General features: G+C 39.1%; 1 protein-coding gene across 1 annotated transcript in view; it reads left to right on the top strand.

The window, feature by feature from the left end:
• Nucleotides 1–7,812: 7,812 nt before the first annotated feature.
• zgc:194930 (uncharacterized protein LOC557813 homolog) overlaps nucleotides 7,813–13,578 on the top strand; it is a 36,169-nt gene continuing 30,403 nt past the window's right edge. Inside the window, exon 1 of the mRNA XM_047384922.1 lies at nucleotides 7,813–8,102. The gene's annotated coding sequence lies outside the window, so the exon portion shown is untranslated. The remainder of the gene's footprint in view (nucleotides 8,103–13,578) is intronic.

Here is a 13,578-nt window from a genome sequence, read left to right as displayed (position 1 = left end):
GCCCATGCCTAACAGCTTACAACATTGTACTAAAGAGCCAGTAAAACACCAAGTGCACGCTTTGTTATGGTGAGAAACATGAACAAATGTGTCTTATACACGCTGCTGTTTATATGCTCGAAGGTATGTCAAACAATAGCACATGTAAGGAGCATATAGTGTATTTGTTATGGACATTTTGGTCGGTCGGTTGACCTGAAGCAAAGATCTGCAGACAATCTAAACAGTTTGGGGGATTACTGAGGTGATAGCTTACATATCCTTGAATAAAAATATTTTTCAGCAGTTTTGAGCTCCGATTAATCAAACGCTTATTCTTTAAAAAAAAAAACACACAATTTCACTCTGACAACCACTTTGTAAGGGCTATACCATCCTAATATAGGTTTACCAGTTTTGAACGGATGAGAAAACGGGCCTTGGGAAACCTTCGAACGGGGTAGCAGCAACGAGCTTTAACATTTCCTGCTAACTCAAGAGTTTTGAAAACAAAAAGAGAAAGATATTCAGTTATGTACTTGCCAAAGTTCTAATTATTGGTTATTTTATTTTATGAGTATCTCACTTGTTTTTTAAGGTTTGTACTCTAATTATATTGTTACCAAACTGTTGAAGTGTCGACTGTGATTAAGAGAAAATGTGCTATCTTTGCTAAAAGGTTTAAAAAGAGTGCTTCTATAAAAATATATTGGAATGCCAGTTTAAGAGTATATTTGAATGTGTCTATATGGAAGCCAGTAAACAGTATTATTATGTATTATGTTATGTAACTTGAATGAATTTTAACAACTTACATGTTTGCAACTTATAGTTGACATACTGGTAATGAATGTTTCTATGGTATTCTTTTTATTGTCAGGACTGACATTCTTGTTTAGAGATTTATATTTTCATAAATGTTGTACTTACATTTTGTTACAGAGTTGTTTAACTGGAAATAAAACAGAAAAGAAACTAATGTCTGAAGCAATATAAAGATAGTATGTATGCATTGTTTGTATGAAACATTTTACTGTAATAAAATGGTTCACTTTTGCCTCCATGTTGCTTTTTCAGCCCTTTTTTGCTTTCAAAGATAATTGTGTATAATTTGGTGTCGAATACATTAAATGGCTCTTGTGATACTAGAGGATTTACAGTAGTGTACAGAACATCCCCAAGCCAACTATATATGGGTGCATAGTCATTTTATCTCCATTTCTTTTGAGGAATCTATAAACAATAAAAAAGAAAACACATTTGGACAGAAAATATATTTTAGCACAAACTAATGAATTCCCAAAGAGGTATTAGCTGACAACTTGACATGCAAGGGATGATCAACTAATGGATTATGCATCTCTAAGGTGTTATTCAGGTGGTTCATTGTTTTCTTAAAGACTTTATGTTCTGATACTGTTTATCCACTGATGATGTTTTATTAGGCTTGATAGCTCTTCTTTGGTCTCTCATTTGTCCCCTTTGCTCATTACTTTTATACCCACACTGCACGATATATGGCTATAGTTAGTTACAAGTTTGAAACAACTTCAGAACACTTGGTGAGATGGATCAAGACCACTTTAAAGGTTAAACAGGGTTTGAGTTCCTTGAAGCAAAGTGTTAAGAAATGAGGAGAGGTTGGAAGGTTTCCACTCATGTTAAGTTGCAGGAAACACAGCAAAACAGATCATTCATAAGGCTTTTATTCTGGTGAAGAGAAAACATGCACGGTCAACACCTTGAAACGGACAGAGCAGAGCTGTAAAATGATCTGATAGGCCAGTAATTGGCCTCCTGCGCTCCGTACCGAATGCCAGACAACCGTGGTGAATAGTCCTCCAACGCCGGCTGACATCGCCATGACAATTAGGTGATGTATGAGCTGGGCACCTTCACGGTGACCTACGCCAAGCACACAAGCTCGCGGAGGTTCAAGCTGTGACTGGCCAATAGGACCCTGTTGGTTTGGGTTACAACTTTAATTTCCCAGTGGTGGCACTCTAACAATAGCATGTGTATAAAGTGAGTGTGTGTGTATGTATATATATATATATATATATATATATATATATTCACTCTGTTGCCATGACAACCTCAGTTTGGCTGCACTCCCAGGCTTGGCCACGCCCCTCGCTGTATTGATGGTGAGCTCATGTCTGTTGTGGGCAGCTAGAGGTTCACTGTGGCAAGCACATTCCTTCTGCAGGGCCACACAGCCATATAATTACACACGTTGTTTGTCAAACACTCTGTACAGGGTGACTTTATTCACCCAGGCTCAAAATAGCCGCTTTCTTGTCAGCGGCATTAACTCCACAAGCCAGAAGCTTTTGTAGTTGATTGTGCTCACCTATAACCTGTATTTTCTGTTATGAGGAAGCCTGAGTCACCCATATTTATCTTTCGCCTTCCATATCTGTCTCAACAAATATACCAAGCATGACTAGGCATTTTAACCTCCTAAAGAGGTAGGAATAGAATATTACAAAGTTTCAGTTCAAGACAGTACTTTATCTGTGAGGCGAGTTAGTGTAACAAACCAGGACTGATTCTACCCCTGTTATCTCATCCTTCCTCACACAACCCCCATTGCATCAAGGCTAGACCTCAGAAACTGATAACAACCCGCGGGCTTTGACCTAAATCATATGAAGCCCCCCCCCCCCGGGAGGGGAGATGCTTGGAAGATCAATTTCAGGTGAACAGTTGTTCATTTAAAGAGGTGTTTGCTTGAAAAGGATTTTCCTTCTTCATTCACATTTAAGGTCAAATTTAACCCACTTTCATATGACATTTGTTGGACTTTGAAATGAGCGTGTCTTCACTGTGTGAACGTTCAGGACTTGGGCACTTTGTTTGTCCTGTTTGCTCGACTGGTGACCTCTCCAGTATTTACCTTGCCTCTTGTCCCCAAGAGATAGAAACCAGCCTCATTGTGACCCTGTAATTCTTAAAAATTGTAAAATCAAACTACATTTTATACTCATTAAATCTGTTCAAACACATGCTCTACGATGAGTTATAGTAGGCCACCTCCTGACCAACCTTATGCTAATATTAGCGCAGACACTTACTTATGTTGAACAAACAGGTATGACCTACATTATCAATGCTTTCCTGCCTCCCGTCCATATTTGCCCTACTTTCATTCTTCACAAGATCCTGTTTGCAAAAAAAAGGAAAGCAATCAACATTTTTTGGGGAAAATGCCAAAACCATTGGAGTGAAAATAGCTGGATCTCCTTGCCATCACCTAAACTGTAAAAGCGAGCTCGGCTTCATATTTGCTATTCCACATTGTCATGTTTTTGTCTGCGACGGATGCTAGATGCCCCACCGTCGCCCACAGTCAGTAAGGAAAAGGGTCCTCAGATGTGTTTTAAATGTGAATGTGAATATGACTAAAACCCTGGAGTCATCTACCACGCCTACAACAGGCAGCAGAAATGTATTCCCTGACAAAAAAAAGCAATAAAAGCTGGTAATCATTGTCAACCTGCATGCAATCAGAGGTTTGTTTCTTCTGCTTTCTGCTTATATGAGGCTGACCTCACTTAGTGCATGTGGAAACGCTCAAACCCAGAAAACAACCCACATGTCTGCACTGTAAATAATATGTTCATTAGTGTCATAAATTCCTCCAAGTGGTACTTAAGTCTGACAGCTGTAGAGTTACAATAAAAGATCTTTACATTGTACTTATTTTTATATCTTTCAAAACAACTTCACTTTCGAACCACGATTCCTGTAAATATGTAAAACATATAAAGTAAATTTTTCCTCTGGAGTTGTTTTTTTTGTTTCTTTACTAGCTTCCTGTTAACCCTCTGGGATTCATATAGTCTGGGCTCTCCTTTTGTCCCTTTGACGCAAATGTTGAAATGTTACTTACTGATATATGTTTTTTCCTATCTTTTGAATGCCTTGATCAGCTTCAGTCGTCAGCAGCATTAATTAGGATCTATTTTTAATCTTTGTGCAAAGTTGTCTGTCAGGAAATTGCCCCATCGATGTCCCTTGAACACAAAAAATTTTCTTTTGAAGTTTGCCATAGAAATATGTGTCAATACAGTACAGACCAAAAGATTGGACACACCTTCTCATTCAAAGAGTTTTCTTTATTTTCATGACAATGAATATTGTAGCTTCACACTGAAGGCATCAAAACTATGAATTAACACATGTGGAATTATATACTGAACAAAAAAGTGTGAAACAACTGAAAATATGTCTTATATTCTAGGTTCTTCAAAGTAGTCACCTTTTGCTTTGATTACTGCTCCTCACACTCTTGGTATTCTGTTGATGAGCTTCAAGAGGTAGTCACCTGAAATGGTTTTCACTTCACAGGTGTGCCCTGTCAGGTTTAATAAGTGTGATTTCAAGCCTTTTAAATGGGGTTGTGCAGGAGGTGGATACAGTACACAGCTGATAGTCCTAATGAATAGACTGTTAGAATTTGTATTATGGCAGTAAAAAGCAGCTAAGTAAAGAAAAACGAGTGGCCATCATTACTTTAAGAAATGAAGGTCAGTCAGTCCGAACAATTGGGAAAACTTTGAAAGTGTCCCCAAGTGCAGTCGCAAAAACCATCAAGCACTACAAAGAAACTGGCTCACATGAGGACCGCCCCAGGAAAGGAAGACCAAGAGTCACCTCTGCTGCAGACGATAAGTTCATCCGAGTCACCAGCCTCAGAAATCGCAGGTTAACAGCAGCTCAGATTAGAGAACAGGTCAATGCCACACAGAGTTCTAGCAGCAGACACATCTCTAGAACAACTGTTAAGAGGAGACTGTGTGAATCAGGCCTTCATGGTAAAATAGCTGGTAGGAAACCACTGCTGAGGACAGGCAACAAGCAGAAGAGACTTGTTTGTGTTATTATTTGGGGTTTTTTGGTTTCAGGTTTTTTCCTTATATGTTTTTCACTGCTCAAGTTTTGAATCATGCTTTTGTTTATTATTTTTCTGGTCATGTTTTAGTCTTATTCATGTTTTGTCAAGTTTGGTTTTGTTTGTATATTAGAGTCTCTGTTTTTGCCGCAACCACGTTTTGTTCTGTCTGTCAATTAAGTTTATTCGGTTCACCTGCTCAAAAGTTAATCTGTCTCCTTGCTCCACCTGGTTTTCACTCCATATATATACACACCTGTTCAGTTAGTCGTCGCGGAAACATTCTCAAACCAAGTCTTGTTTTTTTTATCATGCCATGCTTGTCTTGCCTGCCTGTTTGTTTTGTTCCTGCCTCCTGCTGAGTGTGACTTTTTGTTATTAAACCTTTTTTTCATCACGCTGCCTGCTCGTCTGCATTCTGGAGTCCTATATCTCGCAAACCATAACAGTTTGGACTAAAGAACTCAAGGAATGGACATTAGACCAGTGGAAATCTGTGCTTTGGTCTGATGAGTCCAAGTTTGAGATCTTTGGTTCCAACCACCGTGTCTTTATGCGGCGCAGAAGAAGTGAACGGATGGACTCTACATGCCTGGTTCCCACCGTGAAGCATGGAGGAGGAGGTGTGATGGTGTGGGGGTGCTTTGCTGGTGACACTGTTGGGGATTTATTCCATCCAGTTTGCGTTTAGTTGGACCATCATTTATTTTTCAACAGGACAATGACCCCAAACACACCTGTAAGGGCTATTTGACCAAGAAGGAGAGTGATGGGTTGCTGCGCCAGATGACCTGCCCTCCACAGTCACCGAACCTGAACCCAATCGAGATGGTTTGGGGTGAGCTGGACCGCAGAGTGAAGGTAAAAGGGCCAACAAGTACTAAGTATCTCTGGGAACTCCTTCAAGACTGTTGGAAAACCATTTCAGGTGACTACCTCTTGAAGCTCATCAACAGAATACCAAGTGTGCGGAGCAGTAATCAAAGCAAAAGGTGTCTATTTTGAAGAACCTAGAATATAAGACATATTTTCAGTTGTTTCACATTTTTTTGGTCAGTATATAATTCAACATGAGTTAATTCATAGTTTTGATGCCTTCAGTGTGAAACTACAATATTTATAGTCATGAAAATAAAGAAAACTCTTTGAATGAGAAGGTGTGTCCAAACCTTTGGTCTGTACTGTATATATTTTCTCTACTTTCTTTTAGTGAATGTTATTAATAAATTCAGTCCTTCTCATACATAACAAACATTTTTACATTTTCAGAATTTTTAACCAGTTGGAAACAATTTTAGCAAATTAGAATTAAGTGAAGAAATGCAATTTTTGTTTAATCCAATATAATTTTAATTGATTGTTTTTTTTTTTTGTGCGATGTTAGAAAGGCACCAAAAATTTATTTTTCCCTTTCCATAGATTCAAATCAGTTTTTACATGAGTCTCATAAACACAGCCAAGCTTATACAAGGGACCCAGGGATGCTAACTAGCAGGTGGTGAGCAAGTAGTAAAGAGTTATTTCCCCTGTTTAATCACATCCCAGTCATATGATCCCCTACAGGGACTGAAGGAAAGGAGGCTTAAGCTGCATCAAGCTGCACATGGATTAGGTCAAACAGGAAGTCCTGCTTAGTTTGAGTATTAAGTAAAAAGAAAAAAAGACCTTCAGAAGAGGTTTACACCATTTTATTTTTCCATCCATCGTCCATTGACTTCTTTTTATCTGATCGAGTTGCAGAGGTAAAAGGTCCAGAAGGAGGGATATGTTATCCCTTTCTTGAGTTCTTGGTCTGCTCCAGGGTCGTCTCCCATTGGGATATGTCTAGAAACCTTCCAAAGGGAGGCGTGGACCCTGATCAGATACACAAGCCACCTCAACTGATTCCTTTGAACACAGAGGAGCATTGGCTCTATTGTAAGCTCTTCCTTTATGATGAATCTTCCCACCCTACCTTTAAAGCTGAGGCTACCAATGGAGGAAGCTAATTTCAGTTGCATGTATCCAGGTTCTCCTTCTTTCTGTCATGATCCAGGTCTCATGCCCATAATTAAAGGTCAGAATGTAGATGAGTGGGTAAATTGAGAGCTTTGCTTTGCAGCTCAGCTCCTTCTTCTCCATGGCAGACTAGAGCAGTCCCCGTATTACTGCAGTCAAGACTCCTAGTCATTTGTCCATCTTCTGCTCCATCCTACCATCACTCGTGAACAAGACACCAAGATACTTGAACTGCTGTACTGGAGAAAGAGAAAAGACAAGTTCCTTTTTTCTCACTTTCTGACAATAAATCCTTAATTTCATGATAATTAGCAATGAAAAAAGTACTTGATAAACAAATATTGATAAAAACAAAACTGTAAGCTAAGTACATGATTCAGTTTGTCATATGTACATCTCATATAAAAACATGATATAAAAGAATTTTTGAAAAAATGGGAACAAATGAAAAAAAATAGGATTAGCTTAACAGACTTATCATTTTTACATACATTTGTGAATAAATTGTTTTACTTTTGTTATTCCAGAAATTTGAGAACACTTATTTGAGAAGTTCAGCAGGTAAATGACAATGCTTTCCGATAAAAGGGAGGATAAAGAGGGAAAAATATCATATGTCCAAAAAACATGCTTTTTTCAAGAAATAAAGTTTCAGCGGGTTGACAAATGTAATTTAGTATGGAAGGTAAAATGAGTTTTTGAACTGTTAAGTTTATTGTTTTGCTTTAGAGCAAAACAATAAACTTAACAGATAAATAACACATTTATTTTCAAATGGTCTGTTTCGCACAACAATAGATGTTACATACCAAAGTATTCATTTCTAATATGCTAATCAACAGCAGAAAAAGAAAAAAAAAAAAAACACATTTCTGTGTTTTATTTTGAAAGGTTCAACCGGAAGCCGCCATGTTGCCGCCATTGGCAGCTTCACGGACCTCCTCTAGTTTCCCAGATTAACTAACTAACCTACCCATCAGCAGACCGAGTCCACACAGGAGACATGGGACTGCGGAGTCACCGAGGGGGGGAACTCTTCTCAGCGACCCACCACAGCAGTTCTGACCGTCCTGGAAAAGAAGCCTCCATCTTTTCTTCACCTGCTTTTTATACTTTTTCACATTTGGCCAAAGGACCGGAAGAGAGAGAGAGCAGACGTTAAATGACATCCGTGTGTTTCTGATACCTGAGGCAAATTAAAGTGCCACACCTTCACTTAGGACGACAGGTAGGCTGAAACTCTGCTCTGTTTTTTTTTACTTTAAATAAAAACCTCATGTTTAAATGGGCTTTATAGTGCAGTTAGAGTTAGAGAGAGGGTGGAAAGTGTGATTATTAGACATTAGTAAACGCAGTGTAAACAGGTGGACGGTGTTAGCCATATGGCAGAAAACAGCATCGCTTCTCTACTAAATGCAACAAAATACTTTAATCAAACCGCTAAATGCTGGAATTTGTTGCAGAAAACATATCTATGGTTAGCTTTACTCCAGAGCTGTGAGTTTACACCTGTTGCACACCATGAACATTTACTAAAGCTTTACAAAATAGGAAAAAGCTAGTATTTTACAGCTGTTCTTATTGGTGACATGTTTAAACTTGACCCTTTTGTCCCTCATTATAATTGTTTAAACGCTGTCAAGTTTAGGCAAACAGGTAGAATATGTTTAGATGTTATCCCACTCCACGGGGAGTCGGGAACATAAACATTTCCATAACAGAGTGGTGCTGTAGAGGTGAGTTAATGAGTGAATGCTGGACTTCTGGTTGGTTGCTCCTGATAGGTGGAGGTGGGAAAGAGGAGGTGGTCCTGCACACATGGCTGGCCTTGGCCTGTGTTTGCTCCTCTAACATGAAGCTGAACCCTGGACCAGAGCAATCTGATGTATGACAGGGGTGTAATGCATCACTTGGTGCCCTAAACCTGCAGAGGCAGGTTTACAAAGCAGAGCTGTGTTGTGGGCTTTGCTATAAGCCCCTCCTATTTGTTGCCTTGTGCTCAGTACTCAAATCAAAGTATTAAAAGCAGATGTAAATGGTCTCCTCTGTGCTTTGTGGCTGCTGAGCTCAAGGCTACACCTGCAACAGGATGTACACCTGAGCGCAGCGCTGTTGTTTACACTGTGTTTAGATATCGGGTTGCACAGATGGTGTGTTAGAGATGAGAGATGTCTTGTTCCGTAATAGTGGGGAAACCAGTTTCCTTTTTTTAAAAACCAGCAATGCAGCAGAAGAAAACAAGACTAAACATTAAGAAATCAAAGGAAGTACACTGCTTTGAAAATGAATATATATCCCTTTGATTTTCTTACATTTTCTGATCACAACTTCAATGTATTTTAATGAGATCTTTGTGATAGGCAAACATGAAGTAGCATATATTTGTGAGGAGGCAGGAAAAGGATGCATGGGTTTAAGTCTGAAAAGCGTGGCGTGCATTTGCGTTCAGTCTTTGCTGTTGTGACAGCTTCAAGTCTTTAGGGGCATGTGTCTACCAGCTTTGCGCATCTGTGAACATCAGTTTTAACGTGTGGTCGGAGATTTTCAATTGGATTTAAGTTTGGACTTTGACTAGGCCATTACAACACATGGATATGCTTTGATCTAAACCATTCCGGTGCAGCTCTGGCTGTATGTGTCCTGCTGGAATGTGGACCTCCACCCCAGACTCAAGTCTTTTGCTGCTTCTAACAGGTTTCCTTCCAGGATTGTCCTGTATTTACCAGGGCTGCACCGATTGCAGTTTTCTACAAACTTGTTTTAACTGCACATGAAGTGGTGATCTCAAATATAAATGAGAGCATTGCAGTTACGTTAGTCTTTCATTTTTCACATTTTAAAAACAAACAAAACTTGCACAGCAGGTTAGACAAGTAGATAAGATCGGTTTCACATGTAAGTATCGGCCAATCATCAATCACCCAAAATTAAGGAAATCGGGGCCGATTGATCAGCCGGCCGATGGATCGGTGCACCCCTAGTATTTAGGTCCATCCATCATCCCATCAACTCTGACCAGCTTCCCTGTCACAAATGGTGCAATCAGGATGTCAGGATGTTTTCCCCCACCATGGCGTTTTACTCATTGGCCAATAATTTCAATTTGGTGTCATCTGTTAAGGGCAAACTTCTTTCACCATTTAGCTGTGTCCCCTACATGGCTTGGGGCAAACAACAAACAGGACTTCCTATTGCTTTCCTTCAAAAATGTCTTTCTTCTTACCGTTTTTCAATAAAGGCCAGATTTGTGGAGTGCACAGCCAATATTTGTCCTGCCAACAGAACCTTACACCCGAGCTGTGATCTCCTCAGCTCCTCTAGAGGTACTGTGGGTCTTGCTGGCTGCTTCTCTGAGTTATGCTCTCCTTTTCTGGCCTGTTAGTTTAGACAGCCATGCCTTGGGAAGTTTGCAGTTGTGCCATAGTCTTTCAGGTTTTAGAAGATGGACTGAGCAGATCTCTGTGGGATGTTCAAAGCTTGGAATATTGTTTTATAACCTAACCCTGCTTTAAACATCTCCACAACTCTATCCCTGAACCGTTTTCTGTGTTCCTTGGGCTTTATGATCATGTCTGTTCTCGAATGTTCTCTAAAATAAAAACCCGAGGGCTTCATCAAGCAGCTGGATCTAGATTTACTCACAGATGGATTTGATACACTAATTATTTGACCAACAACGCCAAATGGTTGCGCTGGATTTTCTTTAAATCTGCAAACCATGTGTCATTTTCCTCCCACATGACAATTACGTGCTACTTTATGTCAGTGTACCACATAAAATCCCAATAAAATACACTGACGTTTGTGGTTGTAATGTGACAAAATCTGGAAAAGTTCAACAGGTCTGAAAACGTTTGCCAGCCAATGTAAGATTTTTCGTTTCAATTCATTATGACAGTCATAATTTTTGCTTCTTCCGCTGAAGGTCAGGCTAATTTTAAGAAAGCATTCATGCTCGTCGTCTCGGCTCGCAATTATTGAGCAAGACTGTGATGTTAACAACAAGGAAATAGCAGCAGCAGCAGCAATTTCCCCAATCAGTATAATCACTGTAATTGTTGTTTATCGAACAAAAGCAATAAGTTGCCTCCCCCAGCTTTTCAGGGAAAAGATGTTTTACATGATTGCAAATGTTTGGTCAAACAAAACAAGTCAAAATCTTCGCAAAAAAAGGCACAATTAGATTTCAAAAATGAAGTATGAGTTAATGAAATAAATATAATAATGAAGAATAAATAAAGGTCTAATACGTAAATGACTGCAGTGATGGGAAAAGACAGGAAATGATCTTTTTAGTGATATCTATGTCGTAAATAGCAAAGAAATAATAAGAGGCAGTCATAAAGGGTTAAATGTGCCACTTTTGGACAGTTAATAGAAAGTGTTAGAAGGTTAATGGACACAACTAGACATGTAGCAATCAGGTTTTTACTAGGCCATTCCGATTCAGGGTTTCTTTCTAAGCACTAGAAGACATACAAACATATTTGGGTGAACCTTGTATTCGTTCAACAATTAAAAAGAAGAAACACTGACCATCAAAGAAATGAATGAATGAAGGTGTTCTGCAATGTTGCTAACCTTTATCAACCATTCATCAATAAATGAGCTGTTGTTGTGTTTAAAGACAGAACAATGTAGGAGTTTCCACTTAAAATGCATTTTATGAACAAGAAAAGCTAAATTACGTTTAAACTGATCTGGAGATAATAACTGGCTGACTGAATGGTGAATGGCTACTAAATAAAAAACTGAAAATAAGTGTTTAGTTTGACAAAATAACTTCCGGTCATGACATTACAATACGTAACTGTATTGATGTTTCCAAGTCAGGTTAGGTCTATACCAATGCATTGAATCCGAGTCAAATTTGAAACGTTTTTTCCCTTTGAAAAGGAGGAAGTTCAAGGGCCATTGTTGCTTTACATCTAGTCAGAAACCTTCCAGGCATTTCTGACAAACCACTGACAAACACTGACCTACACAAGTGGGATTGGGGTGAAAAAAGCTGCTCCAATTTACTACGTACCGATAAATATTACAGGTTAGACAGCTGTAAGTCTAAAATGATTTTTGACCGTCAAAACTTGCATCTTGTTACGTTATGTTTGACCCAACGCTGTGATGTCCTGTCAGGCTTTAGGAAGAAAAATATCTCATCTCTATATTTACTCATCAAACTTCAAACAGTTCAACTACAAATTTTTAAGTAGAATATCTAGGATGGTCACATGTTAAATGTTTAAAATCTAAGTTAATCCAACCGTTTTATTTCCATTTAACCTAATCTTTAATCTTATTTTTAAAACTATATATTTAAGTGGACAGGAGTCTGTTTGACTATAGTCTTTAATAAAGGAGTTATGAAACAATTAATTTTAGATTAATTTGAATAAAAGAAAACGTTTCAACTTGTGCATTTTGGTTTCACGCAAATTTTGTTTTTTCTGAGTCTTTAACTGAACCAAATTAGTATGATCGGTTAAAACTGCAAGTTAATTGTAATTAATCCAATCTGATTGACACCATTTGGGAGTTTACCTACTACACAGTACCTTGCACAAGTGTTCTTGGCCCTTGAACTTGTTTGAATTGTTTTCAAGACCACAAAATTGAGTGCATTTTATTGGGAATTTTTGCGATAGACCAACACCAAGGAGTGCAACCTACAGAAATCAGCTAGTCCAGTTTTGACCAGTGGGACTGAATGTAAAGGCACACCAATATGCTAAAACTGTCCTTTTCCTTCTACTACACAAACATGCACTCCTTAATGTTTCATTACATAAACTCCTAATCAAATAACACTGAAGTTTGTGATTGTAATGTGACAATAATTGTATCAATTTTGCGAGGCCCAGTATGTGCTCATGACCCACCTCTAAACGGTATCTGACCTTTCTATAGACCTGAGCTTCCCTAGCCGTACATTATTTAAAGCAGCTCAGGGCTCCTGGGCGAGGAGGAAAACAAGCAGCAGGTCTGTTTTCTGTGTAACAGAGAACAGGGCAGAGCTATTGATAAGAGTGGGCTGCTGGGTAATACAGAAGAGACGGGAATTGTTTACTGCAGACTGCTGCCCGGGGCCGTGTGAGGGAGGCATGTCAGGAGACGAAACACCGTATTGCACCCACAGAAAGAGACCAGCAGAGACATCATGTCTGAAATCTGTAGATGCGTTGGAATATTTCTCAACACAAGCTCTATAGAAATGTATCTTCCACGTGACTCACCATAGATGTTCCTACCTAATCACATCCGGCCCATTCAAATCAGCCTCGAGGTCACTGCGCTGAACGCACCTGTCAAACACTCAGATGTAAAGCTGCAGTCTCATTCTGACAGAGGTCCGTCTTCTTTCCATCCCGTGACACACATTCAATAGTTTTCCTGGACTTTTTGTCTGAGCTGTAATTGAAAAAGTGACAAACTAAAACGAATCAGATGAAAAGCTGCAGTTCCTTTATGGGAAGCCTTATCGGGTCAGGAAGGGGTATCTCTTCATCTGCTATGATAAGTTATGAAAAGCAGTACATAGCTGTGGCTGATGTCCGCGTCACTCTTCTGTCACCAAAAAGGCTTTGAAATACTGTGTTGACATCTTAGCTGGGACCTAAAAGCCTCGCAGCTGATAGGAGGCTTTAAAATGAAACATCTTATCAGGCTGCGGCCTGCTTTCAGCTGAGAGTCACACCAGCAGCAGG

Source organism: Girardinichthys multiradiatus, chromosome 14 (assembly GCF_021462225.1).
Source record: "Girardinichthys multiradiatus isolate DD_20200921_A chromosome 14, DD_fGirMul_XY1, whole genome shotgun sequence".
Classification (NCBI taxonomy): Eukaryota; Metazoa; Chordata; class Actinopteri; order Cyprinodontiformes; family Goodeidae; genus Girardinichthys; species Girardinichthys multiradiatus.
This window is presented reverse-complemented; position numbering and strand designations above follow the sequence as displayed.